This window comes from Scylla paramamosain, chromosome 24, assembly GCF_035594125.1.
Source record: "Scylla paramamosain isolate STU-SP2022 chromosome 24, ASM3559412v1, whole genome shotgun sequence".
NCBI lineage: Eukaryota > Metazoa > Arthropoda > Malacostraca > Decapoda > Portunidae > Scylla > Scylla paramamosain.
The window spans coordinates 21223108-21230607 of record NC_087174.1 but is presented as its reverse complement, the minus strand read 5'-3'; the positions used below and the strand labels follow the sequence as shown (position 1 = coordinate 21230607).

General features: G+C 44.4%; 1 long non-coding RNA gene across 2 annotated transcripts in view; it reads left to right on the top strand.

The window, feature by feature from the left end:
- Nucleotides 1-7500, top strand: part of LOC135112957 (uncharacterized) — a 97541-nt gene that overhangs the window by 28767 nt on the left and 61274 nt on the right. For both annotated transcript variants that reach the window (XR_010274643.1, XR_010274642.1), the window contains exon 3: nt 3986-4492. This is a non-coding gene — a long non-coding RNA (uncharacterized LOC135112957). The remainder of the gene's footprint in view (nt 1-3985; nt 4493-7500) is intronic.

Below are 7500 nucleotides of genomic sequence, written 5' to 3'. Positions count from 1 at the left end.
TGTGTGTGTGTGGTGTGTGTGTGTGTGTGTGTGTGTGTGTGTGTGTGTGTGTGATAGAAATGAAAAAGTACGAGTAACCCCCGAGAGGTAATCGCAGGAAGAAAAACATATTTGTTGCACTATTTTCACCATTTTTTCCTTGTTTCCTTCCCCCCTTTCCTTCCTCTCTGTTTGTGTTTGTCCGACTCTGTGCCTGTGTTTATCCTCTCTCTCTCTCTCTCTCTCTCTCTCTCTCTCTCTCTCTCTCTCTCTCTCTCTCTCTCTCTCTCTCTCTCTCTCTCTCTCTCTCTCTCTCTCTCTCTCTCTCTCTCTCTCTCTCTCTCTCTCTCTCTCTCTCTCTCTCTCTCTGCTAAACAAAAGAGAAAATAAATAAGAACCGACACACATACACCACCCACGTTTGCTGCATATCCCAGGCGGGGAGAGCAGAGGGGAGCAGTTGGGGAGAGTAACACAGGACATGGGGAGAGGACAGGACTTACAGAACACAAATAACATAGGCAGTGCAATAGGGAGGAGAGAGGAAGGGAGGGAGAAACGAAAGGGGAGTCGCGTGTGACGAAGAAGCGAGGAACGGACACATGTGCACGTCAGGTTGAGATTCTGTGGCAGGTGATGGGAAGTCATTTAGGTGGCAAGATCTCAGGTGTTGATCACAGTACCTGCCTCACCTCTGCCCTCTAGCGAGTCTCAAGGGAACTAAGGGTATAGAAAGCGAAGCAAGAGAAGGAGAAAGGGAGAGAATTATGTATAGGTAAGAAAAAGAGCACAAAAATGAAGGAATTAAATCTGCAGCATGAAAGAAAGGGAGGGATAGGGAACAATGACAGAAGGACTAGTGGAAAAGGAAGAGTTATAGGATAAGAGGAAGAATGAACAGTAGAAGTGGAGAAGAAAAGAGGAGCAGCGGATAAAGAAGACAAGGAAGAGATGCAAGATTGGGGAATGGAGAAAGGGAAGGATAGGAAACAGATGGAACACAGGGAGAGAAAAGAGGAAGACAAAGAATTTCTTGAGCTTAGGGAAAGAAAAGAGGAACAGCAAAAGACAGAAAGCGAGATGCCAATTTGAGAAGAAGGAAAAATGAAAAGATGAAAACATGGTATGAAAAGACACAGTAGATAAGGAAAGAGAAGGAGAAGGTGGGAATACAAATTTTCGGATAGGAGGAAGGAAGAAAACGAAAACAAGAGACAGTAAGGGCGTTAAGTGTTGATGCAGGACGGAGCAACGAGAGATCGACTGCAAAAAATATTGGTGTAGGATAGAGAAGAAAGCTTGGATAGCGGTATATGCACTTGTTTGGCGAAGGATAGGGAGGGAGGGGAAGCTGGAAAGCCGTGGAGATCCTGGGTTAAGGGGAGGAGGAGGAGGAGGAGGAGGAGGGAGAATTCATCCAGTGCAGGCAGGGTTGGTAGGGGAAGGGACCATGGGGGACGAGAGGGAAGGGGGAGACAGGGGGAGGAAAGTTTGGGTACAGATGAAAAAAGATGGGGAGGATGCGAGGATCGGACAGAGAGGGGAGAGGAGGAAGAGTGGAGGAAGAGGGGAGGAAGAGGGGAGGGGAGTGAGGGCGTGAAGGTCCGGTGTGTTGTGGGAAGCAGGAAAGGGAAGGGAAGGGGAGAAGGGGAAGGATGGGGCGGTGAAGGGAGGGAGGGGAAGAGGGTGGGGTGATTTCCGATGCAGTGTCGGAATTCCTGCCTTGATTAATGGCTTTTGGGGGAGGACCTTGCCCCGCCCCGCCCCGCCCCTGCCTTGCCCCGCTTTGCCTGGGTGGCGATAATTAAGGAGTGTCCTGCGTGAGGGAGTGAAAAAATGCCGGTGAGAGAGAGAGAGAGAGAGAGAGAGAGAGAGAGAGAGAGAGAGAGAGAGAGAGAGAGAGAGAGAGAGAGAGAGAGAGAGAGAGAGAGAGAGAGAGAGAGAGTTAAAATATATGAAAAATTAGGAAAGAAAATCGAGATACGTACATTTTGAGGAGAGAGAGAGAGAGAGAGAGAGAGAGAGAGAGAGAGAGAGAGAGAGAGAGAGAGAGAGAGAGAGAGAGAGAGAAATATAGAAATGGCGTGGGAGGACGGTACGGATATTAAAGGAACTAAGCAAGAGACATTCCTGCCAGAACACACAGCCCGGAGCCTTCATATCTCCTAGAAATATTGTCGTCGCAAAGTTGATTCTTTCCCTTCGCTTCCTCCCTGCCCGCCCCCTTCCGTCCGCCCGTCAATAATTGTCCGCCCCTCCTGCCAAAACACCCCCCTCCACCCTCCCCTGCCAGACGCGCTCCCGCCACATCCCCCCCCCTCTTGCCCCGTAATTGTTGGTGCTGGAACCTCACTTTGTAAGCCACGCCAAGATAAGGAAGATGTAGTGAAGGTCATCTGTCATTGTAACGTTCTCTGTCTCTCTATCTGTCTGAATGTTATTGTCTGTTTGTTTGTCTGTTACTGTTTCTGTGTTTTTTTTTTCTTTTTGTTGTTTGTTACTGTGTTGCTGTGTTTTTCTCTCTTTCTTTTTGTTTTGTTTGTCTGTTACTGTCTTTGTATCTTGCACCTCTATCTGTCTGTTTGTCTTGTCTTTTTCACTGTCACTGTCTGTCTGTCTCTCAAACCTTCTCACATTTTAGGAATATAAAACTTATTCTTTCCTCAATTTTCCATTTCGCCTGTTTTCAATTTTCTTGTTCCTCCTCATTTTCTTCCTCTTCGGCATCTTCTTAACGTTACCTCATTTTAAGAGATACGTAGAAGATGGTACGTCAAATTGCAAAAATGTATCTGTCCCTACCTGTGATTTGGAAGGTACGAGGAGAAGCTTTACCTGAGAACACGAGTGGTTAACAAAAGAATGAGAACACTCAGTCATCAGTAGAAATTTTACCTGAGACACAAGTACCTGACAAAAACTTTACCTGAGAACACGAGTACCTGACAAAAGCTTTACCTGAGACTCAAGTACGTGAAAAAAAAACTTTACCTAAGAATACGAGTACCTGACAAAAGCTTTACCTGTTGATTCCAGTACCTGACTGAAACTTTACCTGTTGATTCGAGTACCTGACAAAACTTTATCTGTTGATTCCAGCACCTGATAAAAATTTTACCTGTTGATTCCTGTATCTGACAAAAACTTTTCCTGAGAATATGAATACCTGGCAAAAACTTGACTTGAGAATACGTGTATCTGACAAAAACTTTACCTGTTGATTGGAGTACCTGACAAAAACTTTACCTTTTGACTTTCCTACCTGACAAAAACTTTACCTCCCAGTTTGAGTACCTGACAAAAAAACTTTACCTATTGACTCAAGTACCTGACAAAACAAATTACATGTTGACTTTACCACGTACCTGACAAAACAAATTACCTGTTGACTTTATTACGTACCTGACAGTAGACATTTCACCTGAGTAAGTGAGAGAACCTTATACTCCAAATTCAGATCGTTGAAACATTCTCCTCTACTTACGCTGTCCGTAGTGAGTTATCTCCCTCCGCATAAAATAAAATAATTGCGCTCTTTCGTCAGCGACTTTATTGTTTCTAGATTCTTAGGTTAGTTTCCTAAGTCATTTACGTAAATTGCCGAGACACGATAATGATTAAGTCAATAAGTCTGTCCAATTACGCAGCGCAAAGGAGGAAGTTGTTTGTACTTTCTGAGTACGTTTCGGTAATTTTCGAAATTATAAAGTATACACTCGTGGAGTTGCTAATGACAGGATTCGTACTTTCTTTCCTCATTTTTACTTTTTTTCTTTTCTTTTTTCTTTCCTTTCTCTTCTCTTTACCGCGATTAACGTTATGACCGCGATTAACGTTATGACAAATAGCGTAATATAATCGCCTAATTATACTCGGAACATAATTAAACATGCCGTGGTACTGAGGTCAGCTAACGTACATCACTTAACGTCTTTTCCCCAGCAGGCAGCGGTAGGAAGCAGAGTGAACCTTGATAACACCCTAACCAACTTCTTTCCTCTCACAGGCGGTGGTGTCTGACGGTGGCAGAGGAGTCCAGGTTCACGTGGAGACTCTCAGAAGTATAAGCCACTGGTACTGTCGCGATCACAAGACGAGAAGCATTAGACTCACCTCCACTGTGCTTCGTATTTTCTTTCAGTCTAGTAACGTGTGGTATTTTTTATTTTTTTTATTTAGTAGGCCTTTTTTTAATTCACAATAGGCTTTTTTTCTCATTTCAGTTGACCTTTTTTATTGGATTTTTCTTGCCCTTGGCCGGTATCCCTCCTGCATAAAAAATAAATAAATAAATAAATAAATAAATAAAAACGTAACCTGACAGTGGATTGATTCTAAGACTAAGGGACTTCAGACTGAAAGTTAATACAGGGAATGTCATATATTAATCGACTACTGATCGTGACTGTACAATGAGCTGAACACTTGGAGAGCTTTCAATGTGACCGTTTAGAGAGCTCCACCATGACGCCGCCATCACCACCACCACCACCACCACCACATCAAGAAAAAGGTAAAGTACATAAGTATTTTCACACTAACCTCTGTCTTGAAGTTCACATTGCTGCGTCTTATATCGTAGTATATTTCTAAGGACCACGGTGTTTACTTTACCTATGCTTATCTGGAGAATTAAGTCGGTAACGCAGGTATGCAAAGGTAAACTCGATCTGTCATTGCACCGAAGTTTACATAGATGCGTGTATTTATATCTTATGCAGTTTTATATTTTTGGTGACGTCTTCTGCGCCTACCTTGTGTAATGCTTATCTGGAGGATGGAGAATAATTAGTAACACGGGTGCGCCAGGGTGTACCCGGCGATAGGATGGGTGAGATGGGAATGAAGAAGTAGTATGATGATGGTGTCACGGTACGCTGTTAACTTTTTAGGATGTACTGCGATGGTTTTGCCTAATGCCTGCAGGGAAGATGAAGACTAGTTAGTAACACAGGTGCGCTGAGGTACACCTGGCGATAGGATGGGTGAGATGGGAGTGAAGAATTTTGAGCTAATACAACAACAACAACAACAACAACAACAACAACAACACCAATAACAACAACAACGGCAATAATAACGAGAAAAAAATTCTTAAGTATACTGCAAAACAAAAGAAAAAGAAAAGCTAGTCAGTATGAGTAGCGGTACAGAAAGGTAGGAGGAGTTAGAATTAACGCGCAGTGCCTCCTGTATCACCATCTGTATCGCTCTCCTATGACCCCGTTGACCTGAGCGCCACGCCCGCCAGCCAGCCAGCCAGCCAGCCAGTCAGTCATCGCGGTAATGAACATCGCGCCGCTCGGGGCCTCAAGTCTCATTCTCAAGTGTCGGTGTCCGCGGGTCGCAGTAAATGTTTAATGACGAGCAGCAGGTGGGGTGTCCGGCGCGGGTGGTGCCTTGGTATTGACGTGACTCAGATTGGTTCTCATGGTGTTCTCTGCCAAGCTACATTCCACGTACACCTCTCCATGCTGCATCCTGTCATCAGCACCATGCTAAAGCTCACACTACATCCTTATGCTTCATCCTTGCCTTGCTGTGTGGCCCTCATGCTGCACCAGTCACCATGCTACACCTCTTTTCACTACCCACACGCTGCATCTCTTATTAAACCCCTGCCATGCTGCATATATCCCACGCCACACCTCTCTTTGCTTCACCCTCCCATGCTACGCTCTATAAACATAAGCTACACCCTTGCCATGCTGCATTCCTCCTATACTCTGCGCCCTGCCATGCCACACCCATAAGATACACCCTGCCATGCTACCCCACCATACCCCCTGCTAATGCCTCCCCTCGTAACACGCCGCGCCACAGCCACAGTGACAGCGCGCCGTTGGGAATCACAATACTACTGACTAAATTTGCATCACAATTGCATCAGGGGACTATTGGATACTAGCTCGGATTCCCCATTGACTCCCGCGCATGGGTTGTGTGAGGGCAGGTGAGGCGCGGGACAAACGCCTCATTACTTGACACACGCTGATGGGCTGCCCGCTGCCTCGTCCTCTGCCTGCGGGGTATCTCATTTCATCCTTGCATTAGTTAGGTTATGAAATGTAGGTGGGTGTGTAGGCCTGATGGCTTATTGCAGTTTTTCTTATTTTCGTATGTTGTTTTGGTCTTAGTTCATCTGACAATGGAATTACTTGAAGGAGGAGTTCACTTTCTCGTTCTGTTATAACACTCACCGTCGCATTGGTTCCGTTATTAAATGTAGGGAGGTAGACAGGCAGGTGAGTTGTATACTTGATTGGCGAGTGTAGTGTAGGTTTGTTGACTTCTTGCAGCTTCCGTTGTTTTTCTTGTATTATTTTGTTCTTAGTTCATCAAACGGTGGAGCCATTCCAAGGAGTACTTTATTAAATCACTTTTATGTTCTTTTATGGCACTACTTGGTAACTGATCAGGGTTTATTTAACAATATTACCGTATTACCGCGTCTTCGTTTTGTAGCTCAGGACAGGTAACCAGTAACTCTGTCATCCTGTAAACAAAACCAAGGCCAATAGAAAACTAAAATTGATCTCGTATCGTTTTCGTCCGTCAGTCTTGTGGTCCATATTTCCAGACGTTCAGTTGTCTTATTTATTACAATTTCAAACAGGCTGTAGAGAATGTCATTTGGGGTTTCAAGTATCTATGAGTTTCATGATATGTGAACAAGGATTCTGCATTATGAATAAAACATCAATAAGAACACGAACAATTAATTAACGCTGAGATCTTTGACAACAGTCGCAATGAAAGACCAAACCGTTTCAGAACACGAGTCTATGCGGCACATGTCAACAAGTTCCCTTACGTCATTTTACCAACGCCGTACATCACTTTACTCTGTCTATTGCCTTGTTCCTTCTCTCAACTCCTCTGTATAACACTTACGTACACTTCCCACAACTTTAATCTCTTCACTCGCACTGCAACGCTTCACTCATTTCCATACATCATAACGCAGTACTTCCACACACATCCTTCCACCCCTTCCTCTCTGTTCCCCGTACCCTGTTTCAGTGTTTCAATACCTCCTTATCTCTACTCACACGGCATCAAGCTCAATCAATCAATTTATTGTTCCTCTGCTGCTCCCACGTGTCCTGAAATTTCATCCGGCGTCCCTCCGTCTCACGTAACCGTGCAGGCTGAGTACTGAAGGAGCAAGGGTGTCTGTCTGTGGCCTAACTTCCCCCTGAAGAAAACGCTAACTTTGTGTCTTTTCCTCTACGAGTCTTTGTGGCGACTGAAAGTATGCTGGATAAAAATGTGAATGGGTAGGACGGAAATAGACAGCGAGGAAGAGACGTATTATACTTTTATGAGATGAAGGGAAAAGAAAGCATACTGACAGACAGACGCAATGAATAGAGTGACGGAGAAGCATGGAAGAAAAATGTTAGAGAGAGAGGGGGGAGGACAGTCAGACAGGCAAGTAAAAGTTAGGATCACCGAGTTAAAACTAAAAAAAAAGTAATAATAATCTGGTAACTTCTATTAGAAACAAATAAGGTACGA